This window comes from Balaenoptera acutorostrata, chromosome 5, assembly GCF_949987535.1.
Source record: "Balaenoptera acutorostrata chromosome 5, mBalAcu1.1, whole genome shotgun sequence".
Lineage (NCBI taxonomy): Eukaryota > Metazoa > Chordata > Mammalia > Artiodactyla > Balaenopteridae > Balaenoptera > Balaenoptera acutorostrata.
The window spans coordinates 117,880,393-117,908,177 of record NC_080068.1 but is presented as its reverse complement, the minus strand read 5'-3'; the positions used below and the strand labels follow the sequence as shown (position 1 = coordinate 117,908,177).

At 35.3% G+C, this 27,785-nt stretch overlaps 1 protein-coding gene across 1 annotated transcript in view; it reads right to left on the bottom strand.

Moving 5' to 3' along the window:
• UGT8 (UDP glycosyltransferase 8) overlaps window positions 1-27,785 on the bottom strand; it is a 513,963-nt gene that overhangs the window by 322,229 nt on the left and 163,949 nt on the right. The window contains exons 5-6 of the mRNA XM_057547075.1: window positions 22,325-22,829; window positions 9,970-10,089 (exon numbers count right to left, since the gene is read on the bottom strand). The gene's annotated coding sequence lies outside the window, so the exon portion shown is untranslated. The remainder of the gene's footprint in view (window positions 1-9,969; window positions 10,090-22,324; window positions 22,830-27,785) is intronic.

Below are 27,785 nucleotides of genomic sequence, written 5' to 3'. Positions count from 1 at the left end.
GGACATCTAAGTATGAACTTCAGTTGATAATTATGTATCAATTGGTTCATTAATTGTGACAAATATACCATACTAATATACAATGTTACTAACAAGGGTAACCGTGATACTCTCTTCACACTTTTCTTTAACTATAAATATATTCTAAAATAAAAATTTATTAAAATTTTAGGTAAAACAACATGAATTTTAGATGTATAGATCTGTAAGAGACCTTATGTATCAACTAATTTATTTCCTCATTTTACAATAAAGGAAACAGACCCCCAGAGGAAGTGACTAAACCAAGATCACACAAGTCTAGGACCTTTGTCTATACTACTGAGCTTTATCACTATACCTTGAGAAATTTCTCAAGTTTCTTCAAAATTCAAAGTGTGAAACACATTCATATAAATAAATATGCAAGAAGTTAATAACATGTTTTATAACTCCTTTTAGCATAACATTAATTTGAATTCTTCATAAAGTATATTTTGTCAAACAGACTGAGTTCAAGGAAAGCCATAAGTGCTTAACACATGAACTCAGTGTTAAAGATAAGACAGAACTATTTATTCAGAGTAATGGTACTATAATAATACTGCCCTCTGAGTACCAATGGTACTATAATAATACTGTCCTCAGTCTGCTCCAGGAGTAACTTTGAAAGACAAGCCTAACTTTCAGAAAAGACTTCTGGAGACAGCAGAAGCAAGAAGAACTACAAAACTGCAGGCTGTGGAACAAAAACCACATTCACAGAAAGAAAGACAAGATGAAAAGGCAGAGGGCTATGTACCAGGTGAAGGAACAAGATAAAACCCTAGAAAAACAACTAAATGAAGTGGAGATAGGCAACCTTCCAGAAAAAGAATTCAGAATAACGATAGTGAAAATAATCCAGGACCTCGGAAAAAGAATGGAGGCAAAGATCGAGAAGATGCAAGAAATGTTTAACAAAGACCTAGAAGAATTAAAGAACAACAAACAGAGATGAACAATACAATAACTGAAATGAAAACTACACTAGAAGGAATCAATAGCAGAATAACTGAGGCAGAAAAACAGATAAGTGACCTGGAAGACAGAAAGGTGGAATTCACTGCTGCAGAAGAACAAAGAAAAAAGAATGAAAAGAAATGAGGACAGCTCAAGAGACCTCTGGGACAACATTAAACGCAACAACATTCACATTATAGGGGTCCCAGAAGGAGAAGAGAGACAGAAAGGACCAGAGAAAATATTTGAAGAGATTATAGTCGAAAACTTCCCTAACATGGGAAAGGAAATAGCCACCCAAGTCCAAGAAGCGCAGCGAGTCCCATACAGGATAAACCCAAGGAGAAAAACGCTGAGACACATAGTAATCAAACTGGCAAAAATTAAAGACAAAGAAAAATTATTGAAAGCAGAAAGAGAAAAATGACAAATAACATACAGCGGAACTCCCATAAGGTTAACAGCTGATTTCTCAGCAGAAACTCTACAAGCCAGAAGGGAGTGGCATGATATACTTAAAGTGATGAAAGGGAAGAATCTACAACCAAGATTACTCTACCCGGCAAGGATCTCATTCAGATTTGATGGAGAAATCAAAAGCTTTACAGACAAGCAAAAGCTAAGATAATTCAGCACCACCAAAACAGCTCTACAACAAATGCTAAAGGAACTTCTCTAAGTGGGAAACACAAGACAAGAAAAGGACCTACAAAAACAAACCCAAAACAATTAAGAAAATGGTCATAAGAACATAAATATCGATAATAACCTTAAACGTGAAAGGATTAAATGCTCCAACCAAAAGACGCAGGCTTGCTGAATGGATACAAAAACAAGACCCATATATATGCTGTCTACAAGAGACTCACTTCAGACCTAGGGACACATACAGACTGAAAGTGAGGGGATGGAAAAAGATATTCCATGCAAATGAAAATCAAAAGAAAGCTGGAGTAGCAATACTCATATCAGATAAAATAGACTTTAAAATAAAGAATGTTACAAGAGACAAGGAAGGACACTACATAATGATCAAGGGATCAATCCAAGAAGAAGATATAACAATTATAAATATATATGCATCCAACATAGGAGCACCTCAATACATAAGGCAACTGCTAACAGCTATAAAAAAGGAAGTCGACAGTAACACAATAATAGTGGGGGACTTTAACACCTCACTTACACCAATGGACCGATCATCCAAAATGAAAATAAATAAGGAAACAGAAGCTTTAAATGACACAATAGACCAGATAGATTTAATTGATAATTACAGGACATTCCATCCAAAAACAGCAGATTACACTTTCTTCTCAAGTGAGCATGGAACATTCTCCAGGATAGATCACATCTTGGGTCACAAATCAAGCATCAGTAAATTTAAGAAAATTGAAATCATATCATGCATCTTTTATGACAACAACACTATGAGATTAGAAATGAATTACAGGGAAAAAAGGGTAAAATACACAAACACATGGAGGCTAAACAATACGTTACTAAATAACCAAGAGATCACTGAAGAAATCAAAGAGGAAATCAAAAAATACCTAGAGACAAATGACAATGAAAACACGAGGATCCAAAACCTATGGGATGCAGCAAAAGCAGTTCTAAGAGGGAAGTTTATAGCTATACAAGCCTACCTCAAGAAACAAGAAAAATCTCAAATAAACAATCTAACCTTGCATCTAAAGGAACTAGAGAAAGAACAAACAAAACCCAAATTAGCAGAAAGAAAGAAATCATAAGGATCAGAGCACAAATAAATGAAACAGAAACAAAAAAAAATAGCAAAGATCAATAAAACTAAAAGCTGGTTCTTTGAGAAGATAAACAAAATTGATAAACCATTAGCCAGGCTCATCAAGAAAAAGAGGGAGAGGACTCAAATCATTAAAATTAGAGATGAAAAAGGAGAAGTTACAACAGACACTGCAGAAATACAAAGCATCCTAAGACTACTACAAACAACTCTATGCCAATAAAATGGACAACTTGGAAGAAATGGACACATTCTTAGAAAGGTATAACCTTCCAAGACTGAACCAGGAAGAAATAGAAAATATGAACAGACCAATCACAAGTAATGAAATTGAAACTGTGATTAAAAATCTTCCAACAAACAAAAGCCCACGACCAGATGGCTTCACAGGTGAATTCTATCAAACATTCAGAGGAGAGCTAACACCCATCCTTCTCAAACTCTTCCAAAAAATTGCAGAGGAAGGAACACCCCCAAACTCATTCTATGAGGCCACCATCACCCTGATACCAAAACCAGAAAAAGGTACTACAAAAAAAGAAAATTACAGACCAGTATCACTAATGAATATAGATGCAAAAATCCTCAACAAAATACTAGCAAGCCAAATCCAACAACACATTAAAAGGATCATACACCATGATCAAGTGGGTTTTTTCCCAGGGATGCAAGGATTCTTCCATATATGCAAATCAATCAATGTGATACACCATATTAACAAATTGAAGAATAAAAACCATATGAACATCTCAATAGATGCAGAAAAATCTTTGACAAAATTCAACACCGATTTATGATAAAAACTCTCCAGAAAGTGGGCATAGAGGGAACTTACCTCAACATAATAAAGGCCATATAAAACAAACCCACAGCAAACATCGTTCTCAATGGTGAAAAACTGAAAGCATTTCCTCTAAGATCAGGAAAAGACAAGGATGTCCACGCTTACCACTATTATTCAACATAGTTTTGGAAGTCCTAGCCAAGGCAATAGAGAAGAAAAAGAAATAAAAGGAATACAAATTGGAAAAGAAGAAGTAAAACTGTCACTGTTTGCAGCTGACATGATACTATACATAGAGAATCCTAAAGATGCTACCAGAAAACTTCTAGAGCTAATCAATGCATTTGGTAACGTTACAGGACACAAAATTAATGCACAGAAATCTCTTGTATTCCTATACACTAATGATGAAAAATCTGAAAGAGAAATTAAGGAAACACTCCCATTTACCACTGCAACAAAAAGAATAAAATACCTAGGAAGAAACCTATCTAAGGAGACAAAAGACCTGTATTCAGAAAACTATAAGACACTGAAGAAAGAAATTAAAGATGATACAAACAGATGGAGAGATATACCATGTTCTTGGATTGGAAGAATCAACATTGTGAAAATGACTCTACTACCCAAAGCAATCTACATATTCAATGCAATCCCTATCAAACTACCAATGGCATTTTTCACAGAACTAGAACAAAACATTTTACAATTTCTATGGAACACAAAGACCCCGAATAGCCAAAGCAATCTTCAGAAAGAAAAATGGAGCTGGAGGAATCAGGTTCCCTGTTCAGACTATACTACAAAGCTACAGTAATCAAGACAGTATGCTACTGGCCCAAAAACAGAAATATAGATCAATGGAACAGGATAGAAAGCCCACAGATAAACCCACATGCATATGGTCATCTTATTTTGATAAAGGAGGCAAGGATATACAATAGAGAAAAGACAGTCTCTTCAGTAAGTGGTGCTGGGAAAACTGGACAACTACGTGTTAAAGAATGAAATTAGAACACTACCTAACACCATACACAAAAATAAACTCAAAATTGATTAGAGACGTAAAAGTAACACCAGACACTATAAAACTCTTAGAGAAAAACATAGGAAGAACACTCTTTGACATAAATCACAGCAAGATCTTTTTTGATCCACCTCCTAGAGTAATGGAAATAAAAACAAAAATAAACAAATGGGACCTAATGAAATTTGAAAGCTTTTGCACAGCAAAGGAAACTGTAAACAAGACGAAAAGACAACCCTCAGAATGGGAGAAAATATTTGCAATTGAATCAATGGACAAAGGATTAATCTGCAAAATATATAAATAGCTCAAGCAGCTCAATATTACAAAAACAAACAACCCAATCCAAAAATGGGCAGAAGACCTAAATAGACATTTCTCCAAAGAAGACATACAGATGGCCAAGAAGCACATGAAAAGCTGCTCAACATCACTAATTATTAGAGAAATGCAAATCAAAACTACAGTGCGATATCATCTCACACCAGTTAGAATGGGCATCATCAGAAAATCTACAAACAACAAATGCTGGAGAGCGTGTGGAGAAAAGGGAACCCTCTTGCACTGTTGGTGGGAATGTAAATTGATACAGCTACTAAGGAGAACAGTATGGAGGTTCCTTAAAAAACTAAAAATAGAATTACCATATGATCTAGCAATCCCACTACTGGGCATATACCCAGAGAAAACCATAATTCAAAACGACACATGCACCCCAATGTTCATTGCAGCACTATTTACAATAGCCAGGTCATGGAAGCAACCTAAATGCCCATCGACAGACGAATGGATAAAGAAGATGTGGTACATATATACAGTGGGATATTACTCAGCCATAAAAAGGAACAAAATTGGGTCATTTGTTGAGACATGGATGGATCTAGAGACTGTCATACAGAGTGAAGTAAGTGAGAAAGAGAAAAACAAATATCGTGTATTAACACATGTATGTGGAACCTAGAAAAATGGTACAGATGAACCGGTTTGCAGGGCCGAAGTTGAGACACAGATGTAAAGAACAAACGTATGAACTACACAGGGGGAAAGCCGCAGGGGGGTGGTGGTGGTAGTGTGATGAATTACACGATTGGGATTGACATGTATACACTGATGTGTATAAAATTGATGCCTAATAAGAACTTGCTGTATAAAAAATAAATAAAATAAAATCAAAAATTTAAAAAAAAATTCAGGTGAAAATAAAAATTTCTTTAAGAAAATGAGAAATTGATCACCAATTAATATTTGCTGTCATTGGATTTTCCACATATTCATAATTATTTTGCCATAAAAAAAAAAGAAAAGACTTCTGACTAAAGAAAAGACATGAGTGCTCGAAAAAAATTCTGTGCTTTTTATTTCTCTGCCAAGTAGAGAAATAATTATCCCAGAAAATAATAATCCTAGAAAATTGTGACCCAGACAAGTTACATGAATTCCTTGTAGTAATTTATTAAGTCAGTGGCATAATTCCTTGTTAGTTCATCTAGTTTACATTTCTAGATCCTATATACCATAATAATACCCAAATTACTGAAACATAATTTGAAGACATCAAATAAAATTGGAACATTCGAACCCAAGAAGTAAGAGATCTTCACTGAGGGCCTCATGGGAGAGAAGTGAACATGCCTTGTCTCTTTGAATACTTTTTTTCCAATGTCTCCTCTGAATTCTTCCTTTAAAAATTTCAGTTTAATTTCCAGAAACAAAAATGATAAAGCAACATGATACCCTTTAAACCCTATAGAAATATTAAATCTATTTTGCTAGGTTAGCCAGTAGCTAAAGCATTCACTATTGCTCAATTATTCTCATCCATCTGTTCCATATGGTAAAGTGACATTCCTAGCCATCCTTCTCTCCATGAAAATAAAACAATGTAGAGAAAAATTCAGTAGGTCTCACAAATATAAATAATAAAGGAAATAGATTATTATTAAGCCTCATGAACAGTCCTTAAAAAATGTTTCTGTATTTTGAATCTAAATATGATAGAGTACTGTGGAGCAAACAACAGTTATAAAACAAAGACAAAAATGTTATTTTTAAAGTCTTAAAAGAGAAGCATAACTTGCAGGGCTTCTTCAGCATCTGTTTTTTCTTACCATTGTTTTGTGATATAGACTCTATAGAGCTTACATCTGGTAAAAAGATCTTTTAAAGGACCCTTAGGTCCTTTACGTTCCCTTCTTTGGTGATAAAATTATATTTCTAGGTGACTTAGGTGAACAGTAATTTTAATACTTCTTGAAAAAAACAAAAGTTTAAAAAATTAAAACTCAGAGTTCTAAACCTTCAATATTTTTTCTGGGTCTTTATGAAGTCCATGAAATATTGCATTTTTCTTTTTTTCCCATGAGTGGTCTTTCTGTTAACATTGTTCACTGATTTGTTTGCTTTCTTTCACTGTCTCCTAGCAGTCTTGATTATTATGTCACCTTTTAAGTTATTTTACTAACACCAAACAAATCCTATTATTTCCCCTCTCTTCACAGTTTAATCTAGCCACTCCTTCCTCTGTAGACTTTATTCCTTTTACATACCAGGACCTTTTCCCCCCTTCTCTAATTCTGCAAATCATCCTTTAACTTCATGGAGTTCATATTACACATTCAGTTTAAGGACTTAAAATAGCATACATATACTAAATTTCATTTTCACCTTGCTCAACTTAATTTTTTAAGTTCCATGGGCTAATTCTAGTAAAGAGTGTGAAAATACGGTTCATTACAATTTCATGAGTGAATAAATAGCTTTAATAAACTGAAACCGTGCTAGAAAGGAGATGCCCTAAAAATGGCGTGAATTGGTTATTTCATATCGTACTGATGGGCTGATTGACAATGCTGAACACTTTTGCTAGGTAATAAAATTAAATGAATGCAGAACATGGTGAAGCTGGTCAAAAAGGATTGATGGAGATATTAAGTTGAAGGTTTCTCTTTCCTTCTAAAAGCCAAAGTAAATTAACAACTGAAAATACAAAATAACTTTTTATTTTTTCCTATTACTTTATGTTTGGAAATTAAAGTTTCCAAAAATTAGAACACGGTTGCCTAGCTTGTTATTGTTTAGAGTTAAAAATCATTAATATGTTTTGCAATGATGTGTGTGTGCATGAATACACACACACACAATGATATGATACAACTGATTTAGGTAAAATAAAACCTCACCAAAATCTTCTCTCTTTGATGCAATACCAAAATAATCTACTAAGAAAATAATTCAAATATAAAATTAATCACTTTTTGCAAAAGTATGTTGACTATTTTGCATTTTATACATTATTACTTATTTTTCTGGGATATAAGTATTAACAAAAAATTGTTTGAGCTTAAGAAACTTAACATGTAGTCTAGTACAAGGGTTGACTTGGCCTTAAATAGGTGTAATATGAGATAGAGCAGTGTCTAAGAGAAGTATGAGGAAAGGATTTTGGCAGTTTGGACAGAAAAGTTTCTCTGTGTGTGTGTATGTGTGTTGGCAATTTGGGGAAAAATTTTAGTTGAACCCTGCAAATTCACCAGAACTCAAACATGTTAAAATGGTACCATAAAGACACTTCTGGTATTTAATAAGGCATGGAGGAATGGATGCAAAAATAACATGTATGCAAAATATTAAGGAATTCAAATTTGCCGAGAGGGTAAAAATTAAATACAATTGTAGAATGTAGTGCTGGGAAGGCAAATTTGGGTCAGATCATTTAGGATTTTGAATTTTTAAACAATGAGACTAACTGTGGGCAATGGGAAGTCAATAATCCTTTTAGGATAAAGGAGTAACCTGACCTGTCACAGTCAGCATCATGATAATGCTTTTGACAGCAGACTGTAAGAATGGTAGGGGAGACAAGACACTGAGAATGCCTTAGTTTTGTTTTGTTTTTTCAATTTGGCAGGGAAAGAAAGATAATAAAGAAGGCAGAGATTTGGTAAGAGAGCCAGGGAAAGGTTTTGTCAATTCTCATTTGGGCTGAAAGCCATGAGGTCACTATTGTCCCCAAATGGATGTAAGTTGAAAAGTATCACCATCAGACGTAAAATAAAAAGATTTAGGAGAAGATACCATCTAGCAGAGTTAATAATCGTCTTCTCATAAGGAATCATGCATGCATGCAAGATTCTCCAAGAGGGGAGAAGGAAGAAGAGTTGAAGGAGATGACGGAGGATATTTCAATGTTGGTGGGAGTGCCTGTGAATTTTCCCAGTGCTCCTGGTTGAGTTTCTGGGATGGAGGTGGGAGTTGGGAATCACTTAGAACCACCTTAATTCTCAGCTAAATTTGGACCAAATCACCATTTCTTGTTCAGAATTCTGAGGGCCAGCAATCTAAGGAGAAATTTCTCATGTCACAGTTATACGTTAACAACAAATTAGGAATGGCAAGGTACAATATCTTGGTCAGAGAGAATCTGATGTCCACACTCTGAATATCCTAAGACCTCAGGCCTAAGTGTCACAAGAAAGCAGCTGAACCTTCTCTACCAGAGAAGTTGGAAGTTAGCTAAGGAGACACCAGAGTGGATAATGGAGTGAGCATTTGAAGACCACGACTGGCCCACAGATATCACAGCAGAATGAATGGGATAAATGCCGTGACCAGACTTTGTGGTTTCTGCTGACTGCCTTCTGCGCCTCACCATAGACCATTACCTCTCTCTCTGCATCTGCTATTTAAATTTTTAAAGAGAAAGACATAATTTATTCAAATGGAGTTTAAGTGTAAAGATTACATATTGAAATGTGAAATCTGAGAAAAAAAAGAGACCTATGTAAAAGTTTTTTTAAAAATCTGCAGTACTGGGCTTCCCTGGTGGCTCAGCGGTTGAGAATCTGCCTGCCAATGCAGGGGACACGGGTTCGAGCCCTGGTCTGGGAAGATCCCACATGCCACGGAGCAGCTGGGCCCGTGAGCCACAACTACTGAGCCTGCGCGTCTGGAGCCTGTGCTCCGCAACAAGGGAGCCCGAGACAGTGAGAGGCCCGCGCACCGCGATGAAGAGTGGCCCCCGCTCGCCGCAACTAGAGAAAGCCCTCGCGCAGAAACCAAGACCCAACACAGCCAAAAATAAATAAATAAATTAATTTTTTAAAAAACCTGCAGTACTATAATCCACAAGGCAGTGAAATATGTGTCATAAACAGGCAACAGAGCAGTGAAATCCAGACAAAGCTCCATTTAATGGTGGACCACCAGACAAGGGAGCAAGTGATACCTGCTGAGGAAGTCACTAAAAGCTGCATTAAATTGTCAATGTGGGCTAATTTCTGTGATGTTTCGTCAAAGTCCTACAGAGCACTGAGATGAGGCTTAGTGGAAATGAGCATTTTGACACATTCATCTTACAGAGGTTGAAGTTTACTGTTGTAAAAAAAAGGATAAATTCTGAGCAAATCTCACCAGGAGATGTGAAGTGTGATGATATTCAGTGAACTTGGTTTCTGTCATCTCAGTTCCTTAAGGGAAACATGCTTAGATTGGAAATAATGGTATTCAACCTGTCCCAGGTGAGGTCCTGCCCTGAAATGAGAAGCCCAAATTGGGTTTTACCAGATCTTTCATTCTTTAACAACATCATGAAACATCAGCATATTTATGTATAAGTAGTAAATATTGCCTTTAGCATATCACATCACCTAGCTTCTTAGTTCTGGGTTCAGTTTCTTCCCACATCACCCATGGTCTCTTCATATATTGTCCAGAGATACATAATAATGTCTAGGTATCACACAAGGTTACCTGTCTATCTATGTATCTCTCACTTGATTTTAGTCCTTCAGCTGGTCATAAAATAATAAAAACTTTTGTCTTTACTCCACTTCCTGGTCTGTTTTATAAATTAAATCTTACTTTCCCATCACTGCCCTTGCCCCAAAACTTTCATCCTAATTGAAATTGTTATGTTTACTATAGAATATAAGATCTATGAAGGCAGGCACTTTTTTTTTCTGTTTTGCTCACTGTTCAGGGTGTAGAAACATGCCTAATAGCTAGGAAATGCTCAATAATGAATGTATGTCTTCCCCACTGGATTGTAAGATCCATATGGCATAAATGGATGAATATTGCACACTTTACTCTCTATGGTAGAAAATTCATTTTGGAGATTTATACAGTGACATTTCCAGCTCCTCACTCCTTGGGCCCCATTGACATTTCTTCTCATTAACTTACTAGATAATCCAGCCTGTTAGCAATGCCCCAACTCCCTTGATACATATCCACTAATCTACTTAAAATCCAATCAATTCTTTAAGATCTTGCTTAAATCAGGCTCTAGGAATACAATTAAAGTTGTATAATCAAACACAATTCATCTAATATTTAATTCACCTAACAAAGTATTTGAAAAATTCATTTTGGTAAAATATATAACATTTTCTATGTCATAAATAAGTTTTCCTTTGAGAATTTTTACATACGTAATTTTACTTTGCATGCTTTTGTGTCTTTCAAAATTTCTTATTTAATTTGCCTAAAGCACCTCAGCCTTGATTCTCCTTTAACAGTTATATTATTCAGTTTAATGTGTTATATTAACAATTATGTGTATATATATATATTACTCATTTAAACATCTTTTCTAGATATTTTGAAACATTTTCATAAATTTGTAACCAAATTCAAATTAACATTATATATAAGTATTAATAAAATTATTACTTCATACCAGACTCATCTAATTATCCCTTTTGTGCAGCTCTGCGAAATCAAGTGACTTTTGTACAATAATAATTTTTATTTACTTTTAATGAATAATTATAATACCATTTTTATTAATAGCAGAAAAGTTACAGTTATAATTCAGGGTATTTCAGAAATACTTTGTTACGCTGAAAAAATATTTTTTTGACTGTATAAAGATATAAATATAGATATATAATTGTTTAGATAAAGTCTAATTTGTGGGCCTTTAGTGTCAAATGTTCTTTATGGATCCATATCTTGAATCATGCTTAATTTTGTCCAAGAAACCTTTTCCACCTTAGAAAAGGGCAATATTGGTTAGCACTCCTTAAATTCCAAAGTCTCAGAGGACCAAAGATGATGCCAACCATAACACATTCTTCTACCAGCTCACACTTGAATCTGGTATTTAGTTCCAATGTTTGCTTATAACTGTTTTATTTATGTTAGATACTTACAGTGCTTTTTTTCTACAGTTTTCAAAGAGGCATTGCAAAGAGGTTAAGATAGGCAAACAATACCCAATTGTTTAAATGAAAAATCTTTGCCAAACCACATTCCTTAGTAAACTATAACCTTAAAATTTTGCCAGAGACTAGAGGTTCATGTTAGTCAATATTTAAGCTGGGAGGTCCTTTTCAGTCAATAGTTAAACGGTATCAATGTTTTTGAAAACCGATTAAATCTTCACAATCCACTTTTTGATTCCAACTGCCACATCCAAGGATATATTTTTGTTACAAGATAGAAAACTATCATATAATGAAGAACTTCTAAAGAATTTGGGACAGTCTCCTACAAACCATAGTGTGTAAGACACTGATTTTTGCCCAAATCCAAGGAAATGTCTAAAATTCCTCTTAGTTAAGAAGGATGAGGCATTCATCAGCAGTGCTAACTGAGGAATGTGTATCTTTTTATTTTGGCTTTAGTTTTTGCAGGTGTTAGTGGAGCATGTTTTCATAAGAAGAATCTGTGTTTCCTGATTTTTCAACATTTGTGGAAAAGTGTGCAAAAGACATACAAATAAATAGTACAGCAGGAGAATAATAGGACAGGTGAGCTTTTTTCTCCTTATTTAAGAAAATGTTGAAAACACCACTATTCTTACAAGTTAAATCCTGGACAGGATAGTCAAGAATGCAGAGTTAAAAAACAGACATAGCTATGCTCAGGTGAAGACCAGGAATGAAGTACAGGCATACCTCAGAGATATTGTGGTTTCTGTTCCAGACAACCAAAATAAAGTGAATATTGCTATAAAGCGAGTCACATAAATTTTTTGGTTTCTCAGTGCATATAAAAGTTATATTTACCTTATACTATAGTGTATTAGGTGTGCAATAGTATTATGTCTGAAAAAACAATGTACATATTCTAATTAAAAATGGTAATCATCATCTGAGTCTTCAGTGAGTTGTAATCTTTTTGTTGGTCAAGGGTTTAAAATATTACCAGAATTACTAACACGTGACACAGAGACAGGAAGTGAACAAATGCTATTGAAAAACATAGTGTCAATAAACTTTCTTGATGCAGGGTTGCCACACACCTTCAATTTGTAAGAAACACAGTATCTGTGAAGTGCAATAAAATGAAGCAAGGTATGGCTGTATAGCCTTAAACAGATCAGAAGTTCTTTCTAGACCAAGAAGAGAGCACAGGAAAACTCCAATAGCTATATGGATATGGTATATGACAAAAGATACACTGCAGGGAAAGAAGGGAAAATTCAATAAATTATGGTGAGAGGAATAGTTAACCGGAGGAAAAAAGAAATTAAACATCAACCTCACAACAATATAAAAATCAGTTGTAAATAGGTTAAAGGCTTAAATATAAAAGGTAAAACTTTGAACCTTTTAGAAGAAAATATAAGGAAAAAGAATCCCTTTGTTGTTTACTCCATATAAGAAAGAATTTTTCCCCAAGGGAACACAAAAAGTACTGTCCATTAAAATTTTAATTAATGTGCTTATATTAAAATTAAGAACTCCTATTCAATAAAAGATATCCCTTCTCCCCCCACCCCAAAAAAAGAAGAAAAAGAAGTTGTAAACTACAAACTGGAGTCAGGGATTTGTAATACATATAACTGGCCAATGATTCATAAACCAGAATACATAAAGAAAATGTTCGAATAAGTTTAAAAAAAATACAAAATATCTAATAAAAGTATGAGTAAGAGAATGGCCATTTCACAGAAGGAAAAACCTAAATGAATAATAAATATATAAAAATATATTCAACCTTAGTAATCAGGGAAATGAAAATTAACACCCAAATGATTTATATGTACTAGACCAGAAAAAAAAATACTTTGACAATTCTGAGCTTTGGAGAGTTTGTAGATAACAAGAACTCTTATGCATTGAGGTGGAAATGTAAAATAATACAACCACTTTGGAAAACAATTTAGCATTATTTTGTAATGAATATTCACATACCCTGTAACCCATCAATTCAACTCCTCAAATATATACTATAGAGAAATTCCTGAAAATGTGTATCAAAAGACAAATACAAAAAAAAGTCTTAGTACCACTCATTATCACTCTTTCAGCACTACTCATTACAGAAAAATATTGAAAGCAACACCAGCATCCAAATATACGAGAATAAATGATCAATTGTGATATATTCACACAGCCGAATATCACACAGCAATGAAAAAGAGCCACATGCAATAAAATGGATGGATCCTAGAAACACACTTTTGAATAGAAAAAGAAAGTCATAAAAACTACATATATAGTATGATACTATTTTTACAAAGCTAAAATACAAGCAAAACTAAACAATGTATTGTTAAAAGACGCATACATGTGCAATGAAACAAGTTTAACAAATAGAAAGAAAGCAATAAACACAAACATCAAGATACTGGTTATCTTCCAGTTGGGGTGGGGGGGATATAGGAGGATGAGCTAGTGGAGAAGCCACCTGCATGTATATAACATGTAGTCTTTCATTTATCCAAATTAGATAATAATATAAAATTGGGCCAAACAATCATTATAGCCTAATCAGAACTGGCAATCTAGGCACTTATATAAAGAGGTCCTTGTTTGAAGTGATAAAGGTTCTGAGAACTTCTGAGGCATAATTTTCCTCAGAGCATCGTCTGTGGCAATACATGGTGGGCTTCCTAAACAATGGCAAAGGAAGTCACAAAGCTTACCACAGCTGGTGAACCTGCATGCTTCTAGAACAAGAGTTCTCTGTAGTGGCTAGTTAACTCAGCCTAATCTGGGTTCTTTTCCAATTTGAGGGATGTCCTAATCTGGTTAATTTTATAGGATTTTATCCTAATTTTCTCAATGCTTTAAAGTTAAATTTATGATTAATGAATTTGGTTATCAACTGGTATTTTTTATTTAAATGTACATAGCTAGCTCTACTTATATCAATTATTATAGTTTCCAATTAACTGAAGCATAGTAATAATGGTATTTTATTTTCTGATTAGAAATCATAGGCTGAATTAATTATTTTTAGGAGGCCAAATCAATTCCAACCTTACCAGATTAATTAATTAGGACAAATCAGTGTTAACAACACTATCTTAACAAGAATTAGGACAAATCAGTGTAAATAAACCTATCTTTGTTTCTCATTCTTTATTTGGGAATTCACGTGCATAGGTACCTAATATCTTTAGCACAATTTATGTATTTATTTTTTCATTTTTTATTTTTTTCTGAGCACATTCAACCAAGGATTTATGAGTTTTATTCTTGGAATTTTCCTCTGGGTCCTGTTAAAAATCCATGAATATGGCTTCCAGGTTCTTATTTTTGCTTTCTTAGCCAGGCTAGGTTTACATATTCCCAATCATCTCAGTGCTACCATTCTCAGTGATGTATTCTTTTCTTGCGTATTGTATGTACCTTCTTTAGAAAAGATTAGGTCAGGTGTCCTAGGGTGCAGGAGGGTGTGTTGCATGTAGCCAAGAATTACAGTGAATAGAGAAGCTTAACATGCCTGTACAGTTCAGGGCAAGAGAGAGGTACAGGCCCTAAGCTAACAGCAATATCATAAAAGGTCTTTCAACATAACTGAACACTGAGTTCACCTCCTTTAGAGAGCAAGGGTTCACTGGAAGACCTGAGGTAAACTCCCTATTTGAAGGGAGAATAAGGGAGAGATCACTGGGCCTGTGTCCTGCTTTGGGCCATTTGTGAGAGAATAAATAAGCAGAGAAGAAACTTGCAGAGCAGACAGCTTTATAAAATGCTTCTCATTGGTTTGCTCAAGAGAGGGGTACACTAAAATAGGTAGTGGATGGTTTTTTAGAACTCCAGTTTTTTATATTCATCCCATTGGTCAATACATTGATATGAATGAGGGACATCTGCCACAAGAAAAATATTATTTTAACTCTAGTTGTGACCAGAGACAACAAAGAACAACAGTAAAAGCAAGAACAAACTAGCAAAATGAGTGCATTCAGTATAGTAACTGACTGGTGAGAAGCTATGATAATGGAACTCCAGGAAACCTTATCTTTCATTTCTCTGGTTGACTTTTGTTGCTTTTTTCAACACACAGAGTATGAAAAAGTAAGCCCTACATACTAAAACACATGATACTCACATAATATTTTAAACCCTTTGGTCTCATTCATTAATTAGATTTCAATTTAAATGCCCTTCCTCCATCTTCCCACAGTACCTTTTAACTCCCTCATCATAACATTTATCCATGTGACAATAAGAATGTGTATTTGATTTTGACAAAATTCAACACCTATTTATGATAAAAACCCTCCAGAAGGTAGGCATAGAGGGAACATTCCTCAACATAATAAAGGCCATATATGACAAACCCACAGCCAACATCGTCCTCAATGGGGAAAAACTGAAACCATTTCCACTAAGATCAGGAACAAGACAAGGTTGCCCACTCTCACCACTATTATTCAACATAGTTCTGGAAGTTTTACTGACAGCAATTAGAGAAAAAGAAATAAAAGGAATCCAACTGGAAAAGAAGAAGTAAAGCTGTCACTGTTTGCAGATGACATGACACTATACATAGAGAATCCTAAAGATGCTACCAGTACTAGAGCTAATCAATGAATTTGGTAAAGTAGCAGTATTCAAAATTAATGCACAGAAATCTCTAGCATTCCTATACACTAATGATGAAAAATCTGAAAGTGAAATTAAGAAAACACTCCCATTTACCATTGCAATGAAAAGAATAAAATATCTAGGAATAAACCTACCTGAGGAGACAAAAGACCTCTATGCAGAAAATTATAAGACGCTGATGAAAGAAATTAAGGATGATACAAATAGATGGAGAAATATACCACGTTCTTGGATTGGAAGAATCAACATTGTGAAAATGACTCTACTACCCAAAGCAATCTACAGATTCAATGCAATCCCTATCAAACTACCACTGGCATTTTTCACGGAAATAGAAAAAAAATTTCACAACTTGTACGGAAACACAAAAGACCCCGAATAGCCAAAGCAATCTTGAGAAAGAAAAACGGAGCTGGAGGAATCAGGCTCCCTGACTTCAGACTATACTACAGAGCTACAGTAATCAAGACAGTATGGTACTGGCACAAAAACAGAAATATAGATCAATGGAACAGGATAGAAAGCCCAGAGATAAATCCACGCACATATGGTCACCTTATCTTTGATAAAGGAGGCAAGAGTATACAGTGGAGAAAAGACAGCGTTTCAATAAGTGGTGCTGGGAAAACTGGACAGGTACATGTAAAAGTATGAAATTAGAACACTCCTTAACACCATAGACAAAAATAAACTCAAAATGGATTAAAGACCTAAGTGTAAGGTCAGACACTATCAAACTCTTAGAGGAAAACATAGGCAGAACACTCTATGACATACATCACAGCAAGATCCTTTTTGACCCACCTCCTAGAGAAATGGAAATAAAAACAAAAATAAACAAATGGGACCTAATGAAACTTAGAAGCTTTTGCATAGCAAAGGAAACCATAAACAAGACCAAAAGACAACCCTCAGAATGGGAGAAAATATTTGCAAATGAAGCAACTGACAAAGGATTAATCTCCAAAATTTACAAGCAGCTCATGCAGCTCAATCTCAAAAAAACAAACAACCCAATCCAAAAATGGGCAGAAGACCTAAATAGACATTTCTCCAAAGAAGATATACAGATTGCCAACAAACACATGAAAGAATGCTCAACATCACTAATCATTAGAGAAATGCAAATCAAAACTACAATGAGATATCATCTCACACCACTCAGAATGGCCATCATCAAAAAATCTACAAACAATAAATACTGGAGAGGGTGTGGAGAAAAGGGAACCCTCTTGCACTGTTGGTGGGAATGTAAATTGATACAGCCACTATGGAGAACAGTATGGAGGTTCCTTAAAAAACTACAAATAGAACTACCATACGACCCAGCAATCCCACTACTGGGCATATACCCTGAGAAAACCATATTTCAAAAAGAGTCATGTACCACAATGTTCATTGCAGCTCTATTTACAATAGGCAGGACATGGAAGCAACCTAAGTGTCCATCAACAGATGAATGGATAAAGAAGCTGTGGCATGTATATACAATGGAATATTACTCAGCCATAAAAAGAAATGAAATGGAGTTATTTGTAGTGAGGTGGATGGACCTAGAGTCTGTCATAAAGAGTGAAGTAAGTCAGAAGGAGAAAAACAAATACCGTATGCTAACACATATATATGGAATCTAAGAGAAAAAAAAAAAGTCATGAAGAACCTAGGGGCAAGATGGGAATAAAGACACAGACCTACTAGAGAATGGACTTGAGGATATGGGGAGGGGGAAGGGTAAAATGTGACAAAGTGAGAGAGTGACATGGACATATATACACTACCAAACGTAAAACAGATAGCTAGTGGGAAGCAGCCACATAGCACAGGGAGATCAGCTCTGTGGTTTGTGACCACCTAGAGGGGTGGGATAGGGAGGGTGGGAGGGAGGAAGACGCAAGAGGGAAGAGATATGGGAACATATGTATATGTATAACTGATTCACTTTGTTATAAAGCAGAAACTAACACACCATTGTAAAGCAATTATACTCCAATAAAGATGTTAAAAAAAAAAGAATGTGTATTTGACTGTGTCTTTCATCAGAATGTACACTCCATGAACATATCAATCATATCTCTGTTGTTTACCATGATGATATCTTTAGACTTTAATGAAGTTCCTAGAGCATGATAGTTGCTTAGAAAATATTTTTGCATGAGTGAATAAGTGAAAGCATTCTAAAGATGATTTTACTTGAACATAAGCATGGTGACATTAATCATTATTTTTAAATTGTAGGTTGTGCAGTTTTCTGAAACTAGTTCCATCAAGCACACATAGTATCATGTATTCAGCTTATCCAAATGCTCACAATCTCCACATTGTATCATTCCAGGATACGTCACACATCAAAGTCTAAATAAGATGCCCTTGGATTTATGCATTACTAGCCCAAGTGGCCACACATGGCAGTCCTGACCTGTGCTGACCTATAGTACCACCTAAGACCATAATAGAAGAATGAGAGCACAAGGTTTAAGAGCACAAGAAATCCATGGGGAGTCTTAATCTTACTAAAAACCCTTAGTCATATGCATTACTAACTTTTTAAAAAATGATAAAATTTAAGAAGAGTAATTTTCATTAGATGTGATTATTATTTTTTTTTGGTAATGGTTTTAGAAACAAACCTTTATAAGATGTGACTCTGTCCTAGTTAAGATCTATCAAAATTATGAATTTTAGGGGACTTCCCTGGAAGTCCAGTGGTTAAGACTTCACCTTCCAATGCATGGGTTGAGGGTTCGATCCCTGGTCAGAGAGCTAAGATCCCACATGCCTCGCGGCCAAAAAACCAAAACATAAAACAGAAGCAATATTGTAACAAATTCAATAAAGGCTATAAAAATGGTCCACATCAAAAAAAAATCTAAAAAATAAATTATTAATTTAAAAAATGTTTTCCCTCTATTCGTTTGAATTACACCAACCACTGTAGAGAACACGCAATCCTGTGCATTCAGCTTTTATTCACATCTCCAACTATAGATGTACCTTCTACTGAAATCATGTAAACACCATAAGTCTTTGACGAGGCATTCTGACACATGAAATGCATTATCATTTTACACATCCATATTGTCATTCCTAAAATCTTGGGATAATGCACATACTGATGCAACCTCCTCAACACCCAACTCTGTGATTTATGTAGAGGGGGTATTGACTACTTAAAAGTTGAAAGGACCTGGCCCCAAGCATGATTGGATCCAGGGATTTTATCCTTATTGTCCAGAAACTTTTACTTTTCTTTCTGTCCAACTCTCATTTCTTCTTTGTTTTTATTCTTAATTTTCTCAATATGGTGGCCAAAAAGGCTTTGATAAACCCTCATTTCCACCCTCCCTTTTAAGTGGGTACATAGGATTCATACCTACATTTCAACCGCTATTAACCTTTGACATTTTAATGTAAAATTTCATGTGCTTATCATCATATTGCATTAAAGAATCCCTTTAAAGTATTCAGTATTGAGGTAGAACAGAGTATTAAAATAGATTTGTTATAGAACCTAAAATCTCAGAAATGTCCTGTATACACAGTGTCTTCCACATTACAGTGGAATGATTCTTTTTTGAAGCAGTACAGTAAATAAAACCTGTTTCACCACATCCTAAGTATGTTGTAGTGGGGAATAATTCACTCACTTTCCTTCCTGATTAATATGCACTTTTGTTTTTGTGCTTAGAAAAATTTATGTGAAGTTTGTTTCAAATGGAATGTTTCTCTGTGTTGCTTCTTTCAGGAAACACAGATTCCTGAGGTAATTAGGAAGGAAAGTAGTAATATTAGCAACCGTGGAAAGAAGCCCTTTCTGCTTAAGTATGGTCAAATGAAATGTCTACAGTAAATAGCTTAGGTTATTATTTCTGCAACTTAACTGTGTATAAAACAGAGGCTTATTTTACAAGAGTTGGTATTTGTGTTTTTCAGCTGCTACTTCTCTTTGGAGAACTGTCTTAGGGATGAAATGTAGAAAGTATGCACCCAAATGGCAAATGCTGCATTTACATCAACACTAAAGCACAGAAAACATATCCAGCATTTGCCATCCTGGTAAATGCCCAGATAGCAGACGTGAACCCAGACAGTAATGCACATCTTCCAGCTAATACCTGCTTAGGTATGCACCAGGCATACCCTGATATGCCACACAGTCTAGGGCTGTCTTGGTTCTTCCCAGTGAATGGGTCAGAACAGAGATGGCATGATAGCGGAATGAGTGACATCTCAAAATGAGGAAGGCAATAAGTGCAGCCAAACCAGGGTTAAAGGACGCCTAAGTCTAAGTGGAAAGTATGAGAAAAAGCTGCCCTGGTGTCATTTCTTGCCAAATACTGTCAGCAGCTCTTAGAGATCAGAAACGTGCCTGAAAGGGTGGGTATTTGTGCAGGTTTTTTTTTTTTGATAAGTGGTGCACTTATCAAATCTCTATTTCAAGTTATGCTGCACCATCCCAGGAGGGCAGCATTGTTCCCTCCTCTTGCATTCTCTTCTGCTAACACCTAGCATCCTGGCATTCATCAGCACAGATGACTCTGTGTGGCCATATGGGGCTCTGAATACAGACAACCGTCTCGTCTCCTAGCTTTGGAATGGCTGTCAGCATTCATGCCGTTTCCATGGCTCTGTGATCCTTGAGAGGCTGCATTCTCCTGGGCTTGAAGAGAAAATTTATATTTTCACTTAATATTTTGAACCATCTTTTATAAATCAGAATACTAAAAGCATGATACTCTTCATGAGTGCACACATTGTGTCATGAATTACAAATACTTAAATGTTGTTATATAACAGGTTGCATGCTGTATTCAATTTCATTTTCTGCCCAAGGAAATTGCCACAATTTAGCAGCTAAAAAACCCACACACACATTCATGACCTTACAAGTCTGTAGGCCAGAAGTCTGAAGGGGTCTCATCAAGGTGTGGCAAGGTCGCATTCCTAGCTGGAATCTCTAGAGAGAATCCATTTCCTTGCTCATTCAGGTTGTTGGCAGAATTCCTTTTCATTATAGGATTGACATCCCCAGTTCGTTAGTGGCTGTCTAGAGCCACTTGAATTTCTTGACTCATGGCCTCCTTCTTCCATCTTCAAAGCCAGCAACTGTGGCCCAAGTTCCTCTGATGCTTCAAATCTCTCATGCTTCTTCTTTCCTGGTCACATTTCTTACTGATTCCTCTGTCTTCCTCTTTCACTTACGAGTTTATGTGATCACACTGGAACCAACCAGGCAATCCAAGATAGTGTCTTCTTTGTAAGGTCAGTTAATTAGTAACCTTAGTTCTCTCTGCAAAATCCCTTTTGCTATGTAAGGTAATATACTCACAGGCTCTGAGGATTAGGGTATAGGCATCATTGGAGGGTCATTATTTGGCCTACCACACACACTTTAAAAAATCTCTTTTAAAATATTTACTCACATAAAGACTGATTTTTATGAATTTTTATATAAAATAACCCTAATCAGTGATGGGTACCTAATATTAAACTCTTTCCTTTGACTTCTTTTTCTACAAAATACTGGTTATTATTTTTCTCTGTTGGAAGTATCTAGGACGGAGCTAAATTTCTGTAACCCTTGTTTCAGTCCCTGAAATTCTTCAGGGGATAAACAAAAAAAGAACTGTTTGACATTTGTAGCTTATTACTTTACTGCATTTATTTAATGCATTCATAAACCCTTACAACAATCTTGAAAAGTTCTTCTAGAAGTCATCCAGCTAATGCTATCCCTTTTGCTTCACCTCATCTACTTCTTGGCAGACATTACCTAAATTTAGCTATTCTAAGCAGATAGGAATCTCCATGCTCATTTAATGACAATAAGGCTCTAAAGCTCCAGTCTATCATTTTTTTGCTCATGCATAACATACTTTACTGTCAGGAAATCTTTCTTTGAATTTAACCCAAAGAGTTCCTGATATAATTTAAAGCTTTTTAACTTCCTCTTTTAGAAATTAGTGGATCCATACCTTAGAGTGCTGATGAAATTGTATAGTTCTTCTGATCTCTTCTCCCCAAAAAGTCTATTGAAATCCCAGAAGTTTCAGTAAAATCAAAATAATATCCATAGGAAATCACTATTATTAAAAATCATGTAATAATACCAAAATATATTTGTCAATAATACAATGAAAAAAAAATTTTTTTTTTTTTTGGCTGCTTTGGGTCTTCGTTGCTGCATGTGGGCTTTCTCTAGCAGCAGAGAGCAGGGGCTACTCTTTGTTGCAGTGCACGGGCTTCTCATTGCGGTGGCTTGTCTTGTTGCTGACCATGGGCTCTAGGTGCGCAGGCTTCAGTAGTTGCGGCATGCAGGCTCAGTAGTTGTGGCTCGGGGGCTCTAGAGTGCAGGCTCTGTAGCTGTGGCGCATGGGCTTAGTTGCTTCGAGGCATGTGGGATCTTCCCGGATTAGGGCTCGAACCCATGTCCCCTGCATTAGCAGGCAGATTCTTAACCACTGTGCCACCAGGGAAGTCCTACAATGACAAATTATAAAGGAACGGAATCTTTATGAGTAGAACTTGTTAGCCAAAATGGCGATATGAAAGTGCAATTAAAAAACATAAAGCTATTTTTGTGCCTCTACTAACAAAGAACAAATTTTGTGTAAGAAAATGTGAATTCTTTTGACTCTACCACTAAATTAAGAAATGTACTTCAATTAAAAAACAGGTGTTGGCTAGCTCCTATGAATTCTTTCTGTGTCCAGGGAGTGTTAGTGACAAGGAAATTCTACAGTTTGGGATAAGAAATACTTAGCTGTGGAAAAAGAAGGATACTGGGAAGACAGGTCAAATTCCTTCTAGTCTAGAGAATTCTACACTTATGAATTCCCACAGCATTTTATCTGAACTTTGTCAATGGAGATTTTCACTAACTACCTTGTGCAATAATTATTATGAGCATGTATATCTTCTTTGGAATAAACATTGGAATCACAGAGCCATTGATTTGAATCCTGATTTTAACCCCCCAGTTCATGTCAAGCACATGTTATACAGAAGGTTAAAACAGAGTTCCTGCTCTCAGTGTAGTTTGGTACTCCAGTGAAGATAAAGGCTGTGTTGGAAATATTCATAGGTGTCACATAAGCTCAGAGGCAGCTAACCCTGTCTGCTATTAAATATTTATGAAGGAGGTAACTGCAGTGGGTTTCAGCAAGCTGAAGAAGGACAAGGGTGCAGGGTAGGTGTTCTTGTAATGGGAAACAACATAAGCAAAGGTAGGGAGATAGGAAACATCCTTTTAGAGCAGCATTGAGGAAACTTACAACTGAAGCAAAAGTAAAAGGAGATAAAGGTGGAGACGTAGGCAGGAACCAGATGCTGGAGTCCCCAGTGTACTAGACTAGCTCAGGAATCCTGAATTTTTCCTAAAGTCTGTGTGGGCTTGGGTAATGTTCTGTGGCCTCTGTTTCTGCACCTGTAAAATGGGGATAGTGCCTGTGTCAGATGCTTTTTAAGAAAATAAAACATGCAAAGAGCTTAACAGATGCTTGCCAGAGAGTAGGGATTTGAAAATGTTAGTTATCTCCATTTCTTTTATTCATGTCATTTCTAAGGAGTCCTAGTACATGGGCCTATTCTTGGAGATAGTCTAGTCTGGGAGAAGTTTCAGTGGTACTGACCCTAAGTCCATGCCTCCTTCACAGACGCTCTCACTGGTTCTTCATTCTTCTGAGCATTCAGTTCTCTGGGCTGCTTTTGCCATGGACACTGTACTCCCAGGACTTGGGAGAAGCAATTTTCCTTCAAGTGTCTTTAGATCTTTATGTTAGGCTGAGCTACTCTTTAGAAGAGAATGTGGATAACTTACTCCTCAACAGGTTGTATTATTCTTTCAGTTTTAAGGTCTTTCCTATTGAGAAATGTAGACCATTTTTTTAAGCTCTGAGCTAGAATTCATATGAGTGATACCATACTGTTCTATCCACTCCATCACTGGGCATGTGTATTTGGATTTTTTTCCCCCTACTTTAGAAATTCCCCAGGTTTCTGGAGCTCTAAATCTCCCTAGAAAACAGAGAAAGCAGAGCACCTTTGTGCTCCCACTACCACCACTGCAGGACATTTGATGCAGGGTTGAAAGCCTGATTTCAGTCTCACAATCCCCTTCATCATTTCTCCCAGGGAGCCTACGGATGCTTGTGAAAATGAAATTTGATGTAGTCTCCTTTCTTATACAAGAATTCCTTAGGTAGGTATGCCCATATATCTACTTTTCTATATATACTCCTCACTGTGCCTCACACATATAGTAAGCATTCAGTAATTCTAGTAAATATTACTAGAAAATAAAAGAAAGGGAGAAAAAAAAACCAATCAATCAATTTGGCCTGGTGCGTACTAAAGAAATTAGTACATGTTTTAAATAAAAATGAATGATTAAGTACATACAAAGTTCATGCCATTTAAAAATGTAAGTTATCTCGAGATTAAATCACTGAAAAAGAATGGGACCAAATATGAACAGAAATTATTAAATTCCTAGTCACATGTTTGAGATGCGTAGTTTAAAAAATTAGTAAAGGGAAGACAGTGAAGTCCAAGAAAGTGTATGAAGAATTTGGAACATAAACTGTAACTTAAAGCACAGGTAAGCAATGATTTTTAATCACTCTTTTATATATTCTAGAGGTAAATGTGGAGTTGGGGGAAAGAAAGTTAGAACCTTTTTGTGAATAAAGGCCCAGGAGCAAAAAGTACAGAGAATATATTTGTGTAACCTGCTGCATGTTTTCCATCTTTAACACAGAACTCACCAACCTTAGTAGGTTACTCCATTCCACCATTCTCCACAGCCATGAATTCAAAGGCTTGAAAATTATACAGCTTTTTCCCTGCCACAAATCTGCCAACAGTGTCGTCAATCACTTTCACCAAGGACAATGACACAATAACTGTTTTATGGTTCAGCTGAGATTGATAATATGCCTCACAGATCTGGAGATAAAGACTTTAGAACAATGATATATAGATGTAGATTCATGTGTATTTTTCCAGTATCCCACAGTAATACATTATGCAGTTAGTCTTTTGTTGTGAGCTGTGGGAAGATATACTGGACCATATATCAGACTGAGCAGAGCAACAAGACTTTTACTAAACATGAAATCATGATCCAATTTCTGCAATAAAAAGTAATTCGGTGAGTCTTTAGCAGCATTCCTTATTTGGAAAGCTAGGTGAATGAGAGGAGACTATATATAATAGAATTAACCAGTGAGCCATTACTCATAAGCACAGGGTTATGGAGAATAATAATAAGAATACTTTTTTAAGTATCTTAGTTAGATTGAAATGACAACCCAAGAAATTAAGAGACTAGACTGCAGCAATAGGTATGAACTTGAAGATACAATTAATTAGAAGGCCTGTAAAACCAAACATCTGTAGCTCTATTGTCAGAAGAGAAAATTAGGGGAAACATACACTATTTTAGAACAATTTATCTATCATCCTCCATCTATTGATCAAATCTGTCACATCTTTTATTTTAATTTACTGCTTTCTGATGTTGCTTTATTTTTCAAAGATGCCGGCCTTTACAAATCCTAGGGTAAAATTATTAATTGTGATGTTAAAATTACCTTATTGGTTCTATTTATTTTATATTCACTCTAGATCTTAGTAAAAAAATAATTATACAGATTGTCTGTACTTCAAACCAATATGACTATATTTTTCCATGTTTCATTGAAGAACAATATACATACAGAAAAGTGTATATTTCATAAAGTACTCATAGCCATACAATGAACCTGGACAGAAATAATGAAATAGTCCAAAATATTCTTCAATGATTATTAACTATTCAAAAGATCAAAACATCTAATCTTCTATATCATTTATGATAGTAAATGCTACATAAGGCTCACAAAGCTATTGAAATTAAATTGAACCTTCAGAATAGTTTATCTTATAATTTCCTCCATTAAATTTATTATTCTTGGAAGTCACTGCAATAAAACCAGTGAAATCTCTCCTTGTTGAATTAGAAAAATATCACAGAACTAGATCCTCAGTTGGTTTAGTTATATATTTCTGTATAACAATATTACCATGAACTTTGCAGCTAAAAACAATATACATATATTATTTCACAGTACCTGTGGGTCAAGAATCCAGGCATGGTTTAGCTGGGTCCCCTGCAAGGCCACAGTGCCAGACAGGACTGGGTTCTCATCTGGGGTCACCCGGGAAAGGATCTACTTTCAAGCTCATAAAGTTACTGGCAGCTTCTATTTGCTTGCAGGCTACCAGACTGAGGGCCTCAATTTTTTGCTGGGTGTCAGCCTAAGGCTGTCCTTAACTTCCTGCTGTGTGGTCCTGTTCATATGGCATCTTACAACATGGCAACTTTTTTTTTCAAAGCCAACAAAGGAGAAAGTCTCTTAGCAAGATAAGTATTTCAATCTCATGGAAGATAATCTTGCATCTCCTGGCACCTTTGATACATTTTGTTGGTTAGTAGCAAGTTGTAGTGTTTTTAATGCAGAGAAATTAAAAACTTAAACAAAAGGGTCCATAATCAAACCCTGCAAATATGCCTGTTAACATAGTTGGGATAGACTAAATCATACTGTGGTAACTAACAGTTTCCAAAACATCAGTGGCTTAAAACAAAAATATTTATGTTTCAATTACACCAAATGTTCATCACAGGTCCATTAGGAATCTCACTAGAGAGTTAAGGTCTGTTCAGCAGCCCAATTTTCAGAACTATAGGTTTGAAAAATAATCTTTCAGAAAGGTAAATTATTTGTGAATAATTTTATTGAAAAATAAATCTCATATAAGTATTAAACCTTGCTTTACATTTTTTCAAATGAATCAATTTACAAATAATTTTGAGGAACTTGCTTACTGCATAAAATTACTCAGATACATCATAAACAGTAGCATTTTGTTAACCAAAATTAAAAGTCATGAAAATCTGAAGAACATGAAGAAAGATAGACATTGAATTAACTATTAAAAAGAAAAAGAAAGATAGACATGGTAGAGGAATGAGGAATTCTCAAGATGATTTACATCCCTTCCCGCCTGTATGCAATAAAGTGAGCTGCATAGCAATGCCAGATTTCTTTCAACATGAAAAGTATGATTATATAACTTCAAAAAATAATGCAATTATAATGGGTTTCTAGAAATAAATATTGCTTTCCTTATAGAAAAAAGGTGATGAGTGTTTCTGTCCAACATGAAATTATGCTGTCAAAAAGCCATTTGTTTGAAAAACTACATCTTCACTTTGTTAAGTAACTGTTTTTCTTTGGGCGTATTACCAATAAAATTTCTAGCATTGGATAAAATTATGTAATAAATATTATGAAACTTGATAGAATGCCTGCCTTATATAAATCTGTTCTGGCAATGACTGAAAATAGAACTTAAAATAGTTTATCTAGTCAGATTATTTACATTAAAAGT